Genomic DNA, 22441 nt, shown 5'->3' on the forward strand with positions numbered 1-22441 from the left:
CATTACACCTGCTTTGAACAGGGAGTTGGACTAGATGACCTCTGGAGGTCCCATCCAACCCAAATTATTCCATGATGCTATTATTCCTAGATATAGAAAGAAATGCTACAGGGAGCTGCTGACAGCTAACCTGTATATGTCTGGAGAATAACACGCCGAAAAGCCATCTGAGCAACTACAAACCTGTTGGTCACAGAATCACAGAACATTTAAGGCTGGAAGGGACCTCTGGAAGTCATCTGGTCCAACCTCCCTGCTCAAGCAGGGACACCTCAAGCAGGTTGCTCAGGACCATATCTAGACAGATTTTGAAGATCTCCAAGGAGGGAGGCTCCCTCTGAGCAACCTGGTCCAGTGCTCAGCCACCCACACAAGGAAGAAATGCTACCTGATTGTTCAGACAGAACCTCCTGTGTTCCGATTTGTGCCCACTGCCTCTTGTCCTGGCACTGAGCACCACTGAAAAGAGCCCGGCTCCGTTCCCTTTCCACCCTCCCTTCAGGTATTTACAGACACTGATGAGATCCCCCCGAGCCTCCTCTCCTCCAGGCTGAGCAGTCCCAGCTCTCTCAGCCTCTCCTTACAGCAGAGTTGCTCCAGGCCCTTGTTTACCTTGATGGCCCTCTGCTGGACTCTTTCCAGTATGTCCAGGTCTTTCTTGTACTGGGGAACCCAGAACGGGACAAAGTGGTACAGATGTGGCCTCACCACTGCTGAGAAGAGGAGGGTCTGTCTTCAACAGATTGAAAAACTTCTGGACGCATCTTAAAGGCAAGAAATACAGAAGACCAAATGATGAATGGACACTGAAATAATATCCCATATCAGATTATCAGCAGCAAGTCTTTCAGATCATCCTAGTATCTTCTTTGATAAGAAATTCTTGGTAGTTGAGACCTGCTGTTTTTAAATAGCACTTTATGTTGAAAGTTTTTCAGTCTGAGGAAAACATTTAGTGAAATAAGTATAACCCAACTAGGGATCTGATGAAACTAAGGAACTGATAATTTGTGCCAAAAAAAAAAGAAGGCTGAAAATTGGATCTTTGCTGGTCTTTTCAAGGCCTGCAATTGGGACTACTTGTCTCTTTAATACTTAGTTTTGCCAGTGCCATTAAAAAGATGTGGGAGGTAATATTTGTCAAAGACAGGCACTGTTACCAATAATCAGAGAGGACTGAAATAACCTACAGAATGCAATGAAAGATCTTTGGGGTGACAGCACAGAAGCTCGGTTATATTTAATTGCACAGCATGCAAAGCCATGTATTTAAGGACTTGCAGCCAGCTGGAAATGACTAAGGAAAAAGATCTGGACAGGCTGGCAAATCACAGGCACTGTGTGGTGAGTCAAAGGGGTATGATGCAGCTGCGCAAGAAATACTACTCAACAAAAGGCTGTAATTTTTAGTGACTCTTTTGACATTTCTAGATCTCCTACCAAGAGAGACACCATGAATATTGCACAGTTTTTCAGAACCAGCTTTTGTGTTTCTGGAAACCTTTTCATTTCCCATACAGAGAGCAGCAAATGAAAAATGTGTGTGCACAGAGGGAGAGCAATGGAAAAAGACAGGGGAAACACCACAGAAGAAAACATAATTTTAGAGGGTGTTATTTTCTGTTTGGATAAAAAGCCATTAATTCCAGAAATATATCCAAAGATTGCTTTTGAAAGTTTTTAAGCAATGTCAGTTCCACTAAGTAAAGTACTGCTGCAGTAAATGATTTTAGAGGGTATGAATATAGGGATAGCAGGTGATGTCTTTCCAGCTTCTCTTTCAGCAATGTTATTTCTATACTAGACCTACAGCAGAGATTCTGCATACTTGAAATATTCAGACAATGTTGTTCATAGGCCACAAAAGCCAGAAGTAACAATTTTCTTAAATTGAATCCTATTAATAAGTTCTATTATTCTACACTGATAGTTTCTTATTTTATTATTATATACATTATCAACTATGCTAGCAGCAGGATATAACAAATGCAAAATACTTGTTCAGGAACACTACTGTTTTCAGCAGGGAATAATTAAGAATACATTTCAATAACATTTAGGATTCTAATGAATAAAAGATAACTCATGCAGGCAACTCAGAGGCCTGTATAATTTTCTCCAAGGAGGTCAAAATGCATGATGAGTGCCTAATTCATAATGCAGCACTTTTGGGTCATATATTTCGGTAGCAGACAAGATGTGATGAAGGTTCAGGTAACATACAGGTTTGAAATGTCATCTTTCCTGCAGGAAGCCTTCAAAAGGATGTCAGAATTCTTCAGCATAATTCACCTGAAAAGCAGAAAATACCTCTGGGAGTGTTTCAGCACTCTGCGAACAGAATGTGTATCAAAAGCAAAAACTTTATCTCTTATTCACGGAAGCACTGATTGCATTTTCCCAGCTGGATCTGAGTTGGTAAACAAGCGCTAAGCACAACTGTGCTCTCATCTCCATAGCAGCAACATAATGAAAGCAGTAAAGAATATGACCATCCAACTGACTTTCTTTCAGACCCTCCACCATACCTCTAATTCTCATGATTGCCAGATGCAGCTATTTAGTTTTGTCTTCCCAAATTGCCTTCATTTTACTTCTACAAGAAAAATAACAAAGATGGTGAAAATCTGCTTATGTGGCTCAGCCTATTCAGGCCTGCCTGTCTAGTTTGGTTTAAACCTCACTAACTGCAGCAAGCGTAGGCTCGAGCTGCGTCATCTTAATCCTCTTGGAATCCACACCACAATACGGTGACAGCCCAACTAAAAATGACTCCCTACCTCTGTTTTACTCCTCATTTCAACCGGGATTCTGCATGCCTTTGTGCGGCAGGGGGTGGAAGAAAGACTGTAGGGAGAGGAAATATCAAAGAAAGAAAGCGCGAGGGCTGTGATTGTACAGAACAGAGGCTTTAAACAGCCAAGGTTGAAGAGAAGGGCATTTGTACCTGGATCCACACACAGTGATGACCTTAAAACTACGGATCTCAAAATTATCAGTAATTTCTAACAAACACAGTTTGTTTGTAGGTCTGGGAGTTTTTAAATGCCTGCCTCCCAGTCGTTTTGTCTGATAAAAGCAAATGCCGAAGTTCAGTTGCTTTCTTTGTACTCTCTTGACATAGCCTCCTTCCTGTTCCCTTACACAACTCCAGCTCAGCAGTTTTTCAACATTTTCAAAAATTGCTCTTAAAGCTTGAACCAAACCCAAAGAATATCGCCTGTTTGGACAGGACACAACTGCCCTTCCCTACCAAGCGAGCAGACAGTAGCTCGCACTCCCTGTGAGGCACTCCGGGGGTTTCAGACTGACGGGAGCATCTGGGAGGTATCTGGGGGACCGGGCAGTGCCAGGCCTCTGATGCAGATAGACACTGCTCAGGGCCAGTGCAAGGCCCGCAGAGGAAATAGGCAGCTTTGTGTGGCCCATTTTATTGCCTATAGAAAGAAAATCAGGATTTTTTCTGCCTCTTTTTGTCCGTGTTCTGCAAAATGCTTTTCAACTCATAAATCTATCCTCTTGACAGCCTGCTTGGTCTGTATACACACAGAGATTGCAACTCACTGGTTTTGTTTCTGCTTCAAATTTAAATAAGCTACAACAGAGCTACATTTAAGGCAGCTTTATCCTTCTACCTCTGTGCTGTTGCAAGGACTACAGAAGACAGACTGGTGTTTGGCTACGTTGGCTCCTTTACAGATGGGTGTAATGAAAGCTCTTCTGGAGCTCTGGATACTTCTTTCCCCATCAACATAGCTCCCCTCTTAGAGCAAACCCCTTCCCTCAGCCCACTGTCATGTCATATATACATAGCCTGTTTTCCTCTGTTTTATACTTGCCATCCCATTTCTTTCTCTTTCTCCCTCTTTTTATGAGGGAGACTGAATTTCTATGTCTGATTCTGCAAGCTGTATCAGAAAGGTGATGACTATTTCATCTGTGGGCAGTGTTGTGAATTTAAGCTGATGACTTCCTGGTTCCTGGGGCCTCCAAACTTCTGGGCTAGGTGATGCATTTATAAACTTTTCAAGCTTTCATGCATTTGGAGAAAAACTTGGAAACCCTGTCAGAGCAAATCCTATGCTTAACAGCCCGAAAGCAAGCCAAAATGGACCCGTATGCATTAGTCTTTTACACTCCCAATTGGCATGTTTGTTTAAAGTCATTACTCTAGGTGCTGCTCGGACATGGGAGATGTAATTAAAATAGCATTTGTAAAAGGAAAACAGAATCCTAGAAGTTGGTTTCCCTTACTAATATTCACATTCATAAATCACATAGTTAATGCGATTTAGTTTAAGGAATATGTGATTGCACTTTTATATCAGAGCTTTTGAGGTTGGTTTGGTGTTTGTTTATTTATTTATTTTTATTTTTTTTCAGAGCATGCCTGTGGTGGAGGCTATCAGGCAATTTACGTTGCAATATTGTCTGATTGTCTGACCTCCACCAGCCAGCCTCCACAACCAGCAGCGCAAAATGGGGCAGCAGCTGGCAGCTCCAAGTTCACATTCAAAAGGCTGAGGTACATTTTGCAAGCCATCTGTGACCTCGTCTCAGAGGGACAGAAAGCACACTGGAGTGTTTTGAATTCTAATGTGTGCATTGACTTCTCAGTGCCCTCTGCACTGGCACCCCATTTCCCTTCTCAAAGTCATTTACCTCTCACTTGCAAATATAGCTAAGGATCTGTGCTAAGTCATCACGGTACGGCTGAGGCTCAGTGCTTTGTGATATCTGGCCGTATATCTGCAACTCTCTCTTTTCCTCCCATTCTCTCAGCAGATATTTTCTTTCTTAGAAATAAGAATCTAATGAGAGAGGATGAGGAAAAAGCCTCTTTGCTGAAAGTGGAGTAAGGTAGGCTCCAGAAAATATTCCCCTTGTTTTTGAGAGATGCTACACTAGCATAGATCTTGGGCCATGGGATAGCAGAGGCCAAGCATTATCTTACGTGATTTTTCATTAACCAGTCTAGGGAAATCACATGAGATTTGCCACTCACTGACCATTTCCTGGAGACGTTTTCATGGGAAGTTGTTACTGTTCCTGACAAATGTTCAGCAAATCAAAAACGGGAAGTGGATGGTGAAAGAAAAAGGTTCCCCTACAAGCACAATAACTACTTTAAACTTACTGTGGTGTAAACCAAGTCAGAATTTGGCCCTAAGCCTCTTTTAAGGATATATGTCTAAATGTCTTTCTGAAAACAGCAGTTACAGTACTCTCCAGCAAATTAGGCTACATTCCAGAGGTCTACTTGGTTTTACTGGAAACGATCCTTTAATTCACAGTAAATGAAGGACTAAAAATTATGATCAAGTCAAGAGACAGAAGGTCTGAGGTGCACTTCAGAATATGGATCAATAGTCAGAAAATTTCAAAATAGTCTCCTAGCTAAGTGTCGGTACATATTTTCCTCATGAAATGAATAAAGTGCTGCTCTATTGGCAACCTCATTATTCACTACTTAGCAAATACAGTAATGACTTTAGGCAAATGTGAATATTGAACCAGAAAGGTCTTAGTACGACGAGCAGGAAATGAGCATAAATGACAGCTGTGTTATGCCGAAGCCCCTCAGAGGACATACAGAATAGAAAACAGGAACTCAAAATTTGACCAAATTATTCTTCTAAAGCAGAACTTCTCTGCAAGCAGGGGGGTGGAAAGTGAAGCGGAAAACCCCCCGTGAAGTTCCTTGGCTTGTTTGTCATGTCTTTCTTTGAGAGAGTAAGGGCCCACAAACATGACACATTTCTAGTAACGTGCACTGGTGGACAGATCACATAGACTCCTCCTTCCCTTCTACACCACTGATGGGGAAAAACATGAACCAGAGCTTCCAGCATAGAAATGCAAAGCATGGAGTAGAGTATGGGAAATATGCACAGGAATTCTGCATGAAACATGGTGCTGTATATAAATGCAGATAATGTTTCATCATGTGATGACCCCTTTTTTGTTTAAAAACAAAAGCTGTGTTGTTCCAAGAGACAATGTGGTGCCCACTTTGGTTCTGACTGTTCAGAGGGGGTTCAGAGCTCCCCAGAAGTACAGATTGGGTTAAATTTTGCTGGCCCAGAAACCTTTCAAGCAGCAAAACCTCAATGCAGGTTTGGGGTGACAGAGAGACAAGGCCAATGGTACTTTGTGGAACAGAAATGGTTGGTAGGGTTTAAGAGGAAAGGTGCTGCAAGGAGTCATTTGCAATCTTGGGAGAAGCCTTAGGTCTGCTGTGAACAGAAGAGTCAGTGAGGTTTCAGATGAGAGCTGTCACATCTGCAGGCTTTGCAGAAGTCTAAAGAAATCATGCTAGGAGGAAGACACCTGCCCACTTCCCCAAGTCCCCTCTCCCTCAGCACAGGCAAGGATTGTCTCTTCAGTCACTTCAGTCTCCTTCAGCAGAGGCAGAGGAGGCAATCTCCTACCACCCTACACTGCCAGCTTCTTGGCTAGTGCTTTAAACTGTTAACGTGGTAAATTGCACAGTCTGACAACCTCATCTCTAGAGTGGAAACCACTCTGCTGTGTTTTCAGTTTCAACCAAGAAGAAAGTTTCTCAGACAGATGAGAACATAAGTAACATTTTTTCTCAAGACCAGATGAAGGAGGGAGCAGGGTCTTTGTGAATAAACTGGCTCTGCAAGACAGATGTAGAAATATCCCATTTCTACACGAGATGTATCACGTGTATAAAAGATGTCGGAATAAATTAGATGGGGGCATACTGATACTTTTTTAATTTTAAGAAAAAAAGAGTACAAAGTCACAATTGTCCTTTTCCTTTGAGGAAAAGGAACAGACAAAGTGATAACTTCCACATAATGAATGTCTCACTGCAACAAGGTGCAGTCTGTTTAAAAGATTATATACACAGTGCTTTTTCCTGCTCCAGAAAGCTTAGAAAAAGCTGATGAAATTATAGGATGTTATGAAGTTTAGGAATGCAATGGCTATTGTCAAGGCTACTGCTGTTATTTAAAGTGCATGTATATGATTAAAAACAACTCAGAGCATTTAGATCCTCATCTCTCTGCATGGTAAATCGATCACAAGTGAGCAGTAGTTTGCTGTTGCAAAGAATTGTCTTAAGCAGTTACTCAGGGAGCCATTTCAATTAATCCCTTAAAGATGGATATTTACAAAGAAATCATAGCTTACTGGATATGGCGCCTAGTGCAGGCTGCACTGTAACAAGAGAGCAGGCTGCAATTAATTGGTGTTTCTTGTGGTTCCTTGGACCCGAACAAGACTTGACACCATTCCTTTAGAAGATCATCTGGGGGTCCTTATAATTCTAATACTATCTGGGTTTCTTAGATCCCTGTGGCACCTTAGAAATGAACACGATTGAAAGAAATTGAGATCTATCTCATTATTTGTTATATTTGTTATCTGCCCTCTGAATACTCCACAAAGAGCTGGATGAAAGGGGAATGTAGTAGGCCAATCTCTTCCTAAATGAGACCAGTTTGCATAGCTAGGAACCTGGAAAAGGAATTAAGAATTGGAACTGTCTATTTTCCTCACCATTTCATTTCTCTGAAGAAGAAAAACAGTTTGCCTTTTTTTTTTTAATGGGTTGGTACATTTAATGGTTAGGTACTACAGGCACCTAACAGGATTCATGGCTGTCAGACAAGGAAAGGTGAGAATAAACTGAGGTCCTCAGTGCTTTCATTGTAGTCAAAGAAAAATGCTATCCACAAAACAAAATTTTATGCTCAATGCCTTAAGCAAAAGTAGCTGCAAAGAAGCATTTCTAGAATAAAATGATGCAGCATGGAAAGTCTTAAAATGACTATTTACTATATTTATTATAAACATGGCACCTGATGTAGTGTCATGAGAGGAATGTGTTGCAATCTTGGCCTGCAATCAACTTAAAATGGGAAACACAAGGACTATAATTAATCTAAGGCAAAGCTCAGTAAACTGTAATTCCTAAAAACAGTTGGTGTTTATGTGACATGGGGAGATGGTCTTGCTGTTTGCTCCAAGCCTACTGAGCAGTCAGTTTCAACAAAAAACAAAAAGAGGGAGGAACTCCCCCCACCCTCCAGCTCCCTTTGTGACTGGCTCTCCTTGCACGTAAATTTTAAATGCCTTATTGAAGGTTGTGGCATGGAAAGTACTGAATGTGAATTCTTCTGTGGTCTTCCGAAAGCCACAGAGCACAGCACCACCGTCTCAGCTGTCATTTCCTTTGCACACCAGCTACTTCTCAACTACACGTAAAAAGACAAAGCAACCCAACCCATCGCACGCTTTTGGTGACCACAGTTCTCTGATGACTTGCTTATACCTTTTTCCAGTGTCTTTCTTAAACGCACAAGCAAAATATGCCGTTAACCAAAGCAGGGGCACCCATTAGTGGCTTTAAGCCCAGAAACACCCAGCATCTTGAGAACCTTCCCCAGGGACCTGAAGCAAGCCCTGCTGCCCCATGGCCAGGGCCCACCTTCACCCTCGGTGGGGCTCAGGAGCCCCCAGCACCTTTACACCTTTGCTAGTGCTCAGCTGTGCACAAACACAGCCACCTCTCCCCGTGCTGACATGGCCGTGTGGAGGGCTTGGGTGGGGGACAGCTGACCAGCAGCTCTGCAACCCATTTCTCTGACTTGTTTGAGCCTGAAAATATTTTGGAATAAGCAAAAGGGAATGTCGTGCGCCATGGAAGCCAAAAGCGTCATCAGTGGCAAACCAACATGTCAGCAATCCTGGAGCTTCTCTACAGCCTCTCTGATTGCAAAAAGAAAAATGCCAAGAAATAAGTCTGATTGTAGCACAAACCAGCTGAACCCTGAATTTGACCAACAGAATTAAAAACATTTGTATTGAACACATCAATCTCATAAAAGGTGCTTTTGAAAAGCCCTACTCTCTAAGTCTCTTGGCTAGAATTTTTTAAACTTTTCTTTTTCCAGTCTAAAGCCTGATTATAATAGTGATGTAGTATGCTTGCTGGCTTTCCAGAATAGGTTAAAGGGCATTTGTTATGATTAGCCTCTTTGTTTTACAACAAAGAAGACTTTACCCAAATTATTATTAATATTCAAACACTTAGCTTGTTTAGAGCACTTTTCATTATGTGCATGAAATAATCACTTGTATATAAGAACATTTTCAAACTCATTAATTCTGTTGGCTCACTGACCCTTGAAGCATAGCTCGCATCCAGGGTGATGCTCTATGCAGTTGATTTTTCACTGTGTAAATACTGCAGATTGGTTTTAAATCTTTTTTTTAATCAGATTTTGCAGTCTGAATCTAGTCTTGCTTTCCTTCACCGCTAGAGGGCAAGATGTTCCCATGTAACTGCTTGACAAAAGACTAACAAAAAAAAATGCATCCAAAACGTTAATTTTAGAAGTATATAAACTTTCCTAAAAACAAGAAGATTACACAAATAAGAGAAGGAAAGGATAAATATATCCTCTGGAACTTAGACAAAACTAAATAAATTGTAGTGGCACAGAAAAAAAAAAGAAAAAAGAAGAAAATCTAAAACGGAAAAGGTAATGATCTTGGGAAAGCATATAACCTCTTTAGCCTGTGATCCTACAAGCTGCATTTTTCATTGATTCCAGAGTTATCAAACTCTAGTTTGACAAAATTGTTCTAACCTATGGCTAAATAACAGTGTACCATGGGATGTATTTTTGTGTCTGAAATCCAGGAAAAGAGTTTAATATACTCTATTGTTCTTTGCCAATGAATTAATGACCAAATTTAAATAGATCATGAATATAGAGATCTCTATGCACCATCCCCTACCTGTAAGTGCAGAGTAATGAGTCTAAATCAGGTTTGCAGAAATGTAAGGAGAATTTTTCCCCTCAATGTTTTTTTAATCAGGTTTTTGCTCAAAGGCCAAGCTAAATGAAGAATGTTGTGTGGTTTTTTTTTTTTCCCTCCAAGTTTGTGGATAACCTGACTTTTACCAAGCTTCAACTTCAAGGATTCTCTTCCGCTGCAGTCTGAGAACATCTGTCCCCTGAACAAGCACTTTGGGGTTCTAACACTTAATGAATGTCACATTGGTTTTGATATTTGGACACAATTTGATGGACCTGTACTGCACTTTGCTTATTCTATAATATAGTGCAGGCTTGTCCATGTAGGAGTTATCAGCCAGCTACTTCTGTGAGGCACAAACGTCATTAGAAAAGCCACTTTCAATCTTTCTCAGAAATGATTTTTGAGTGGATTGGCATTTCAAACTGCAGTTAAAGCACTCTTCCAGCAGACCCCCAGAGGAACAACAAGCAGTAGGACTGTCACACACAGGTCCAAAGGCCCCTCAAGCCCAAAGTGCAATGTGAAGCCAAGAGGCACAGTTAGCACTGTGGGATGCAGTCTGTTGTTAGATAAGCCTTCCTCTTGCTTGATGATCTTTCCCGGATAGAAATTTTATAAAGGATTAACATCTCATTTTTGAGAATTAATCATACATACAGTTCCTGGGGAAAACTGCTACCTATTTCATAACATTTTAGGTAAATACCAGCTGGCAATCAGAATTGTTGCAAGACTCTTTCAAACCAAAGAAACATTTGCTTATGCAGCAATATCATTCTTGGTTGGAGTCAGATGATCTTTAAGGTCCCTTCCAACCCAAGCCATTCTATGATTGACAGCTCTTCTGCAATTTAACAGGAAAACAGTGAAACGGGAATTTTGCATTGCATTACCTCCAGCGCTGACTAGTTTTGAGTTTGGTTTTGATAAAAAAAAAATTACAATATTTCTCTTTCTAGGAGGTTTTTATCATAATTTCCTAGAAATTGTCATTCTAGGCCCAGGATGACAGGGCTATAGAGATTATAGCCAGGAGCACAGTCTGAGATCTGCAGTAGAACAGGGAGATCTGAAACACTTAACAATACTGACAAGACTCAGTGGTTAATCTACCTTCTAGCTAAAGAGTCTGCTTTATCTAAAAGCAAAACAGTTAGTTCCTATCATTTGTTTATATATTTCACCTAAATTTACACGTGTTAACCTGAATTCTGAAGCAGAAAATGAGAAAGAAGACTGAGAAGTAATGCAAAATATAAGGATCAAGGGGGGAATCCTCACATAAAACAATCCAAAATAAATTAGAAAAGTTAGAAGTGCCACCCTCAAAAACAGTTTATAATCTGTGTAGTAAAGAAGTAAAACCAAGGGAACACTTCAGTATTCTGCAAAAGTGCTCGAGGACCTAGTTAAAATACGAGCACATGCTCCTTACCCCATTTGTCTAGCCTGTAGAAAAACAAATCATATAGACTTTCTACATAGGATGAGCTATACCATTAGGATAGATGGTGCAACTGGGAGCAGACACTGTCTTGGAGGAATGACAAGGAAAGACATAAATAGAAACAAGGAGCGGAAAGAATGTTTTTCCTGCCTTGACATTCAGTGACCTGTGACAGCATTTTCCTGAAATTAACAGTGGAGCTGAGAGCTTGGCAAAGAGCTCTGAAGATCAGTGATAACTGCAGGAGGAACGATGCATGAGGATACCACAGCCAAAACACTCGTCAGCCTTGCTATCTCTCTTCCATCAAGGTGATAAAAACGTTCATTATCTAACTCGTTAGTTACCTAACAAGTCATCTTGGATCCAGTGTACTTTTAAGAGTCAGAGATATCTACCACAATGCAGAGTAAGAAAGATTATTTCATTTGTTCAGTAATAACACCAGAAGGCAGAAGAAATTATTGCAAACATCATTGTTTTTCAGACAGGTTTGCTTTACGAATTCATGTAACAGAAGCCTCAAACACACACACAGATTTATAGATTCAAATATGTCAAAATCTTGCAAACCTTTTATAGTTAAAAAGTTTGGATAACCTAATTAAAATAAACTGATACAGAAAATGAGACAATTAGATGTGGAACAGACAGAGTAGTGATTTCAAATGTTTCATGTGCAAATGCATCTCCACAAACTCAAAACACCTTTTATAAGGCTGCCTTCTTCCTGTAATCTGTATGCACACATCACTGGTGACAAGGAAGCACACCTCCTCAGTGCAAGTTTTTTGCAAGAGGAAAGAAGCATGCAACACCTTGTTGCTACACTCTATAGCCACCTACTGGCTACACACATATAAGAAGGCATACTGCACACTTCATCATAGTTGTAAAAAAAACAGCAAAAAAACCAACAACCACAACAAACAAGCTTTAAACCGTAAAAGGTGCATGCAGTAAATAATATTCAGACAACACCTGATGCCAAAGGCCACAATGTTCTCAATCATTTTGTAGGTAACTCAGAATACAAAGAGAATAGCAGGAGCTCTTCTCATGACATATCCCAAAAGGCACAAACCTTTCCAGGCCAGTGCACACGAACCACGTAAGTAGGCTGAAGTCACCATGAGGCACTGTACCTCCAAGAAGCGCACTTTTTGCTTTTAATTCTGCTGGACTGGAGTGAATTCACACCAACTCAAATCACTGCTGCAAATATTGCTATTGAAGGAGCCTAATGCAGTAAAAAGAAGCACGTTACAAATAATTACCATACAGACAGATTGTGAGTCCACATTTCTAGAATTTGTTTTCACAATCTGAAAGTAACTTGTTTTCTGGCTTTGGTTTATTTATGGCTGTGGCTTACTTTGGCGTTGGTTTGTTTAACTTGTCATACTTGAGTTCACCAGTCTATAAGGCAGGTTCTACCATGCATCACAGCAAGGCAGTGGGCCTTTTCAGGGCTTGTTAAGCATTCGGCTACTTCAAGAAAAGGTTGCTGCATTAATTAAAATTAGTGTTCTTGTGTATATCTTGAGATATTTAAAGGGTCCATTCTTTCACAAATTTTCTACCACTGTGATAGGAAAGAGAGAACTAAAACAATTACAATAATATTTTCAAATAATACTGAAAATCAGAGTTATGAAATGTGGAACTGATGCTGAGACCTGGATAAACTCATTTACGTTCTCAACCCAATTTTCAGGAGACAAATCATCCCCACTGCATTACTGTGTGACATTTTGGCAGTATCAAAAGATAGACAAATGCTTGAATGGACACGGGAATTCTTCTGGATTTTTGCCTCAAAAAGAGTTGTTCCAAGGTGAAGACACTACAGTAATTACTTATGTACAGAAGTGAAATAGTGTTAAGTCAGTGGCACAGTTAGTAACTTAATACCACCTCAGTTTCCACCTACCCTGGAAATTTTTCATCCAGTGCTGCCTTAAAATACTTTTTGTGGTCTTAACGCTTGGGTTCTCAGTGAGTAGTTTCTTAATTTCTTTTCTCTGATTAGTGTAAAAACAATATGGCAATTTTAGTTATTACTCTGAATTTCCTATCTTAAACTTTTGATTTCTCATCTCCCTACATGAAGTTCCACATAGACTTTGAATATATAAAACTAGATCCAGAGCTGTAAATTGAGTATGATCTTTCTCTATTCTCAGTATGCTCAGTCCTACAAGCTGGGGAAAACACAGCAGGAGGAGTTCCAACTTGAATAAATAAATAGCATCAGAAAAAAAGTTAGAATTGTAAACACGTAACAGAAAAAAACACCCTGTGTACAGTAGTCATTGGAAGGACTATTGTAGGACCAAAGATAATGAAATATCTACAGATTTATACAGCCAGGCTGTATCACTGTTTTTTCAAGCAAAATTTTGAACATCCTTTCAAAGAAAATGTTGCTGCAGAAAAATCGCAGTGAATCACTGATCTGTAATTGTGGAATCATAACTGGAATCTGTGTAGACAGAATGGAGACATACCTTAAACCCTGAGAAACTAAGATAGCTGTGATTAACATCATCATGTGGAACCTGGATCTTTGGAAAGTAGGAAGAGAAACAATGATCAATCTTCTGGATTAGCATCAAAAATTAGGAAGTGAATCCAGACTTTATTTAATAGAGATATGCCCTGATCTCTGCTCACCAGAAAGTAGCCTGGAACTGATACAGACACTCCCTCATGTCTTCACTGGGCAGGCAACTTGTGTAGCAGGGGAGTATGGACTGGTGAGAGTTCAGGCAAAAAAAAAAGAATTCAGAAAACATCTACTCTTAAAGGTGAAAGGGACAGATATCACAGAAGGAATACAGAATAAAGCCTAAAAGATAAGGAGAACCCTGAAAAAGGCTAGAATAAAGTAAAAAGTGTGTTCAAACACAGCCATTAGGTGGAAGATGGAAAGTAATAAGAAGGCTCACAATAAGTACGACCTAGGTTTTCTGGAAGGGAAAGCAGGAGAGTAGTCAAAGGATTAGTGAATATGAAGTAGCACCTTTTTGGCCACACCAATGCCAAAGTCAATCAAATATCTAAAAAATACAGCACTTTGATGAGAAAAACAAATGTCTTTCTGCTTATTGCAGGAACTTATTATACTAGACCCTTTGAGGCTGAGAATTTGTCTAGGTTTTTAAATGTACCAGGAATTTTTCTACATGACTGCAGGGGGAGCAGAAAGGAAGGATGCCTTGTGCTAGGGGTAATGACGTGAGCATGCCAGGATGCTGTGATGGATCAAGGAACGGAAGAGGAGCAGAAGCCTTCCTGAATGATGGCAAGAGAAGGTAGAAACATATTTGTTGTTCTGTGCTGTCATAGCCTTCCAGACCATTGAATAAGACAGGGTTGGCTCTACATGTTCATAAGTTTGGCCGTGAGTCACTTCTTTAAGTCTTTAAAGCATAAAGTGGATGTGTCTAATATAATTCAAAGTCTGGAGGACAAAATTTATTCTCCTGTGCAGACAATCTCTTTTTCTCAATGGTGTTGGTTTCTAGTGCAGGTTTTGTATTCCTCGAGTACAAAAGGGGTATTTTCCCTGTTTTGGTTATAAAAGATTCTCCATCACACAGCCCACCTATTGGTGTTAAAGTCCAAAGTTTGCAATGAGCGTGCCTGGCAGAAGATGTATTAGTTATGAATTAGCATGAAGTTTTAAGATCCTTAGTCTTAAAGACTGTGAAATTGAGGCAGAGAGGGAATACAAAGATGTTCAAAGAATCAGAACATAAAGACTTTGTGCATTATACCAAGTCCTTCCATTTAGGCCTCATGTGAACATCGAAAGGAACTGCTGTCCCAAAGCTGGTGCTGGCTGAGCAGACAGAACTGTGCTGCAGACAGAAGATACCACACTGAGATCTTGAGAAAGATTAAAGTATAAGCCCAACAAAAAGTTACTTCCCTGAGAAATCAAGATTATGACAAGACAAACAAGCTTATGTCAATGGCTCAGGATAAGAAAAATCACAAAACTTCAAATTAAGAATTTTTTTTTTTTTCTGCTTGAAGACGACATGGGAAGGATATTTCACATAAGACTGGCATAAACAAGCCTGATTTTACTCTAGCATCTAATGATGAGGAAATCGGACTCTAGAGATTGTGGAGCTCCAGAATAAACCTAGGGACTGCTGATGAATTAGAATGAAGTTTTAGGCATGGGCAATATATATAGAAGGATGACTGGATTGAGATGAAGTCCTATTTAATCCTACTTAGTAAAGTTTTCCATTTAAATTGCTTTCCTTCAGTAATGGTAAAGGAAAAATAAAACACAACTGTGACAATAAGACATATGTTACCCCAGTGAAAGGGTTAAACATTTTTCAGAAGCTGTTAAACAACAGGTCCTGCATTAATAAGACTAAATGGGATTTTTTTTTCCTCTTTAAAAAGCAGTTCCCAAAATAATCCCTACCAGTGCTTTTGTGAGTGGTACTCTGAACAAACTGGTCTTAACAGGCTTTCACTCATTCAGATAGCCTGCTTCAAACTTCTCTGGCTATGAGATTGAATAAATCTTTTAATTAAACATTTTTGTTGTTTTGTTTTGTTTTTATAATTCAGACAGATTTCTCAGTAACTGAGGGCAACAAGCCCTTTCTAGTATCTTATTTATACCTTGATCGGAGAGATAATTGATCCGCACCTCAATCAAGACAAACTGTGCAAACAGGGATGACTTACAGCTTTAATTGTCCAGAGTCCAGTTCTTTGCCCCAAGAGCTGGAGGCTACTTCAGCACCACAAAACAGCCATAAATGTAGATTTCCTGTTTACGTGGGATACTTTCACCAAACAGCACCTATTATTTTTCAGACACCTTGTCAGATGCATGTCTTGAAGGCAAATAGTGAGACAGATGTCTCACCACTATCACTCACAAGGAGTCAGACACTTCAAGAACAGCTGCTATTTCATCTCCTCCTGCCAATTACTGATGTAAGGGGCTATGATACAAGAGGCATAACTGCTGTCTAATTCAATCTGAGTAAATCATTACTGCATCTGAAGTGCGTTTTTACTTCCTGTATCTGAAGCAAAGAAAAAAAGCTGTGCAAATAACTGCTTTTCTAGGACTGATTTTGAAATGGAATATAAAGGGAGATAAGGTACAAAGTATTTTGTTTATAAGAGAACCACCTAAAAAGTATCATTTTGCTGCTACATGAATCCTTGTTTTGCCCACATCTTAAGTACAATATTGTAGTTCTGATGTCTGCATCTCAAAGACATACAAATTAAGAAAAAGGAAAGAAAAAGGAAACTAGATATTGCTAGGGGTCAGATTTTTAAGGGAGTAGGCAGGGATGTATGCACCGATATCCCCAATGAAGCAACTGTGGCTGCTGAAAGCATACAAGGGCATGGCTTGCAGAAAGTGGACAGGCTGGTGTGGTCTCCCTAAAAAGGATCTCTTTGCTCCACAGTGAGACGGAAAATACTGGGCTACACAGACTTTTAGTCTGACCAAGTAGGGCATTCTCCTATGTTTTTAAGTGTTTTGTTACAGTTACAGTTAAACAACAGTGACAGGAGTGTTGGTTTATCACACTTCCTAGCGCTGTGAAACATTCAAAATATGTAGCATTTGAAAATACCAGAATGACATCCTTTAGTCCTCGGTCTTTAGATTTTTTCCTTCCTGGATCAGAGTCTGGAAATTCAATACAGCAGAAGATTTACCAGCGCAGAATTGGATATTGCCTAGATACATCTGAGACAGTTGCAAGGCCTTCCCAGTGCCTCACGCTTGCATCACTGCCAGCTGCTGTTCGCATTCTTCCATACTGCACACAAGAAATATGGCTTTTCTCAGAGTTGGCACGAACCCTTCACTGATGAATATTTTCAAAGAAGGGAATGGTTTTGCTGAAGTTCCAACCTTTCTTAAAAATCTATTTCACTACAAGAAATTACAAGAAATTTTCTGAGATCCACGATAGGCCTGGTTGCTTCTGAAGGTGATGCAACTGACTTTCTTCAGGCAGAAGTGATGGCTACAATAAATGATCTAAAGTTTTGAGGATTGTACCAATGCAGCACGAAAACAAAATGTTGGAAAGCTGTCATGTGAGTTGTCCAGAGATTCTCCAGCCAGGACTGGATTTATGAACAACAGAGGAAATTCTGCTGTCCCTTAGGCAACAGCTCAGGTGCAAGAAGTGAGACATGAAATCTGATTATCCTGAGCTTGCAGGCCCAATAGCATTAGTCATGAAATTATCCTGCCTTTTTGAATATTCATCCTCCTAACTGGATTAATTCCAGTGATCTCACTTTTAAGTTGTTTGTTCAACAGTACCCAAATTCATGTGTACAACTAATGTGTTAAATAAGTACGCCAAATTCACCACTGTGAATTGGGCATCACTCTTTGAAAGTTAGGGGAGATCTGCAACAGCTGAAAATAGCTCACAGGTTTTTTTTTTTTTTCCCCCCCATGTTAGCTAGCTTCCTTGCTCTTTCTCCTCATTATGCAAAGAGGTTCAACAGTGGCCTTTGAGATGAAGCTGTTTCCGTACAAAGAACTGGGCACCACACCTCAGTTAAGCAATAACTTCAATGAGCATCACTGCAGAGAGTGCTAAACGGACACTGGCTGCTCGGCTACTCTGGTGTAGTATTCAGCACTAATCCAGTGAGCCAGAACTCTGTGCTAACAGGACTTCACTGCTTTTGATACCCAAACTGACTTGCTCCCAGGTAGCACTGCTATCTGCCAAGAGCTGCTATATACACTTATCCAAAAGGATAGCATAGACTACCTTCATTTTTTTTCCTCAGTTTCTCAACAGAAAATTAAAAAAAAAAATCTAATTAGCAGTACTCTGAAATCAATTTCAGCGTGGTAGCAGAACATCCCACACTCAGCATCTGGGAACAGTGAAAACTTGCAAATCAAGAAAGTTCAGAGGTTGCACACATCTTATTTGTCCGAAGTCTGGTGGTTGTTTTCATTCATGTTGTTTATGCCACTGTATCTACTCTGGAATGAGACTTGTTAATCAGAGCAAGTGAAAACAGAACTTGTCTCCAAAACTAAGCACACTGATTTCTAGTGTTACTGAGCAAGCAATTAAAGTGAAAAGAAAAAAAAAAAGACAAAAAATACGACTGAAAAAGTACCTTTCTCTCCATACATACTTTCTATCAGAGGTTGCTTTCTTTCCAATCTGGTGGCTAGGTAACATCATTACAGTAGCACATTTTATGCAGAAAGTACTTTTGTGACATGAATAAGACTATGTAGCAAGGAGAGTAGATTACACCGGGATGCAGAACTGCTGTTGTCAGAGAAACAGGTGCCCCTGGCTATCAATGAAGCACCAGTGTTTTTCTGTCAACGCTCACAGCCAGCTACACTGGTACATTTCCCTCTGTTTTCCATCAAAGAGCACTACCATATACACTTGGGACATTTTCACTGCCTACATAGATCAACATTAGCTACCTATCCCTCTTTGCTTATTCCTCCTAGAACAGAAGGAAAATAGCAACAACTGCTGATCTCTGAATCACCAAAATGGATTTATTTATTTATTTATTTTACCTTGCCTGCTATTAACTTGTTCCAAGATCTAAGCAAGTCAGATCTGAGTCAAGGGAAGTGTTTGAGTCTGCCTTGGTTCCCATACCTTCAGTTAAACACCTGCAGGAACACCTGTCTTGTAAATGCTGGCATTAACCCTAGAGAAGGCAAACAATTTGTTTATGTAGTTTTGCTTTATGTTTTCAGATGTTTGAAGACTTTCATGCTGTGAGGCATGTTTTGAGTCAGAAATTTGTAAATATAAGGTCTATGAATATAAATTATTTCAAATGATGCTTCTAGACTGTCCTGTTTTGCAGAAAGGGGAGGGTCAAAGCTAAGTTCTTGTAATCAGTTCGGAGTAATTTGTTACAGACAGTTGCATTTATCCTCTATAACAGGCTGAACAAATAGATACAGCTTAGTCTTATAATTTAATACCAAAGTATTTTTGGTCCATTTAACTGTGACCATGGCTGACCTGTGATATAGTATCACGCAGAGTACTGTAAAGCTGTACCATGAGGTAGCCCAGGCCATGACACATGCATTTCTCTATTTCATGTACTTCATCCAGTGTACGTGCAGCCCTCCCTGGTGATGGAGCCCAATGAGCCTCAATCCTATCTCCATCTCCAGAGATGCAGCAAACAACTATATCATTAATGTTGGCTTCTTCAGAATGCTGTCACAGGAATTTCTGCTCAGTCCACATTTTCCAGAGACTCATCTGCATCCCAGATCCTATTGTAAAATGATTCTGTTCTCCATGATCGGTTTTAAAACAGACTATGAACTACCATCTCTAATGAAAATGCTTCGTGTTTGATGTTGATGAAAGCTCTCTTAGATCTAGATTTTAGAAGTGCATACTTATTTATTGCAGCTAACTGGAATGTTCTCATGATAAGCTGAACACGACTGCATTGGGTGCAACACAAGACCTAGTCCCTTTCACCTACGTTTCATGTTCAAACAAGTTCGTTCATTATCATATTATCTTTTCAAATAAGATGAAGTGCTAAAGGAAGAGAACAGAAAAGCCATTAAGGTTACGCTCAGTGCTACCGATCAATTTTTGTCTGCATGTTCCACATCACACAGAGATATTTGAGACATTTCAGCTGCAGAGGTAAAGAATCAAGCAAACTAGAAACCTTATACATACAGCATAAAAATCTGTATTTGTCTCACTAGCTTATGAACTGAACATTTAAAAAACAAAAAACCTCTTCCATTCATGAAGCACTCCAGAAACCGTAGTTTAATTAAACAGAAGGTGAGTGAGTACAACTACAACTGTTTGGGTGACTGTGGATTTGGCACCCTGGCAGGCAGTATCAGAGCCCCGTGCCAACACACCTCACCATTAGCACACAGTGATCATGCTGCTGTTGTCCTGCTCTCTGCTGCGCTGGATAAAGACAAGTCAAACAGTGCAATGAGTTGGTTGGGACCCAAATAGGTGAAGCAATTCAAATCCTGGAAATATGAACCAGGCCTAGGCTTCAGAAAAATCGTCCATAAAGCTGCACATCACTCCATTGTCTTTTTTTTTTTCCTTGCCAAAACATATTTCATCCCATCTTAACCATTATTGAATCTAGTGGATGTTTGAAACTCCACGACATCTGATTATTCTGACATTAAGTTAACACTGAGAAAAAATCTGTAGAAAAATATGGGCAGCATGTGAATGGAAGCTTTCTAAACAGTCATTATTTGGAAAATGACAACTCTGGCCCAGATTTCTTTATGACTCACACAACAGGGTTGTATAAGTTGTTACTAATATTAGAAATGAACTGTGGCATTATTTAAAAAAAAAAACTGCCTGTTTTCATCTTTATATAAACAATCATTTAGACTAGACTAATAGAGGGTACATACTTTTTCAAATTCCTTGTAGAGCTAATTCTGTCTAAAGCTTATAAATACACAAACTCCATTTCATATCTGCTGTTACACCAAAGCTCCATGAAGGCAGCAGAAATAATACTGTCAACTACATGGGCTCCAGACGGACTTCCGAGAGCAGAGTTTAAGCTGTTTCAAAGGTACCTTAGCTGAAGCAAAGACGGAAGCTTAGAAAGTACTGTTAGAGAGCTTTGGCAGATACCTGCCCAGTAGGTGCCTTACGCACCGATCTCAGTGGTGGCGGTGCTTCACACACTGAGTTGCTGAGGACATTGTGCTTTTACACTGCCTTCCCCTACACTGCTGCTAGTAAAAGACCTGTTTTTCACTAAATGACTTGTAATTGCATTACTGCTTTTAAAAGGGCTCCAGTTCTCAGCTCTGCCTTGCTGGAAAGCAGCATGAAAGCCTAACACTTCATAAAGCACATCCTTGTCTGCTTCTGCTCCTATGTGTAGCTGCTACAACAAATCAGTCGTAGGCCCTTCCTACCCCAGGCTGGGGCTGCTTCCAGCTGAAGCTGGATTCAAAGGGAGTTGGTAAGCACAGATCAAAACGTGGCAGGTAGCAGCTTGAGAGATGGGAGACGAGAAAATGAAAGAGGTGAGGGTGGGAAATGTACATAGCAATTACATAATAGCGCCAGCCAAAGAGATTAGGATGTCTTTATGCTGATTGCTTTTTAAGCATTGAGGACTACTGCACGTTAACGACCATGTTCAATACATGTTGTTGTGGATTTGCTTGCTTTGACGGGAAGCTGCAAGGACTTTGATAACTGGCTGGAAAAGGGAACATTTTCAGTACAAGTTCCCCTTTGCCTTATCATGAGTTGTCGACACAACAACTTCCTCCGAGCTGTAGCACGTCAGATAGAAGGCAGATCATAAAGGCCACATCCAAATTCTGCTGTGTGTTAAAAGGAGAGGAAGCCTACATTATGGCTAATATTAATTCTGGCCTAGCCCAGAACTTTGAGATTCCCATTCAGCAATTTTTTGAAGGGCTGTTTCTCCACAACTTCTATGTGCTTTTCCTACATAAGGTCAAAGTTATATCCCCTGCTGAGAAACGTACAGTCTAACTTCACCATAAAACACGAGCTTTCCCCAGAGAAGCAATCAGACTCTTACGGGAACTCATTACCACACCACAGGGCAATTAAATCCAAGTGCTCAGTCTTACCCTCAGCTTCATCCATATCAGACTCAGAACACTGCTTCCTTCATCTGCTTTTCTTCTAGGCAGATCACGCTAACTTTCCCTCTCCTCTTCTATTCACAGCAGTGATGTTTTCAGAACAGCTTTTGCCAACCCAGAAGAACACACTGGGCTCATTTTGCACTGCTACCAAGGATTTTCCTCTCAAGATAACCAGCAGGCTGTTAGTATTAGCAAATCCACATAACTGTCTCTATAGCATTATAGTTCTCCATTAATTCCTGTTCATTGCTGAAATCAGGCAAGCTAACCAGAACAAAGCCCCCAGCCACTCACTGCACTGGAGAGTTCTCCATTTTCTGAATTTTACTTTTCTTGGAATTTTTAGCTAAGAAAAGTACTTCAATATGTAATCTCTCATATTAGCCATAGCTACATAAAACAATTTAAATATATATATATATATTTAACTTCTCCCATTGATTCCCATAAAAATACTTTGTATCTCACAAAAGGCAAACAGTGCAAAAATCATTTGCCAACAA

The 22441-nt window shown here is 40.0% G+C and overlaps 1 long non-coding RNA gene across 1 annotated transcript in view; it reads right to left on the bottom strand.

The window, feature by feature from the left end:
• Positions 1-2170: 2170 nt before the first annotated feature.
• The window catches only part of LOC125182685 (uncharacterized), a 41739-nt gene continuing 21468 nt past the window's right edge, over positions 2171-22441 (bottom strand). Inside the window, exon 3 of the long non-coding RNA XR_007162967.2 lies at positions 2171-2292. This is a non-coding gene — a long non-coding RNA (uncharacterized lncRNA). The remainder of the gene's footprint in view (positions 2293-22441) is intronic.

The sequence above is a fragment of the Anser cygnoides genome, chromosome 9 (genome assembly GCF_040182565.1).
Source record: "Anser cygnoides isolate HZ-2024a breed goose chromosome 9, Taihu_goose_T2T_genome, whole genome shotgun sequence".
Classification (NCBI taxonomy): domain Eukaryota; kingdom Metazoa; phylum Chordata; class Aves; order Anseriformes; family Anatidae; genus Anser; species Anser cygnoides.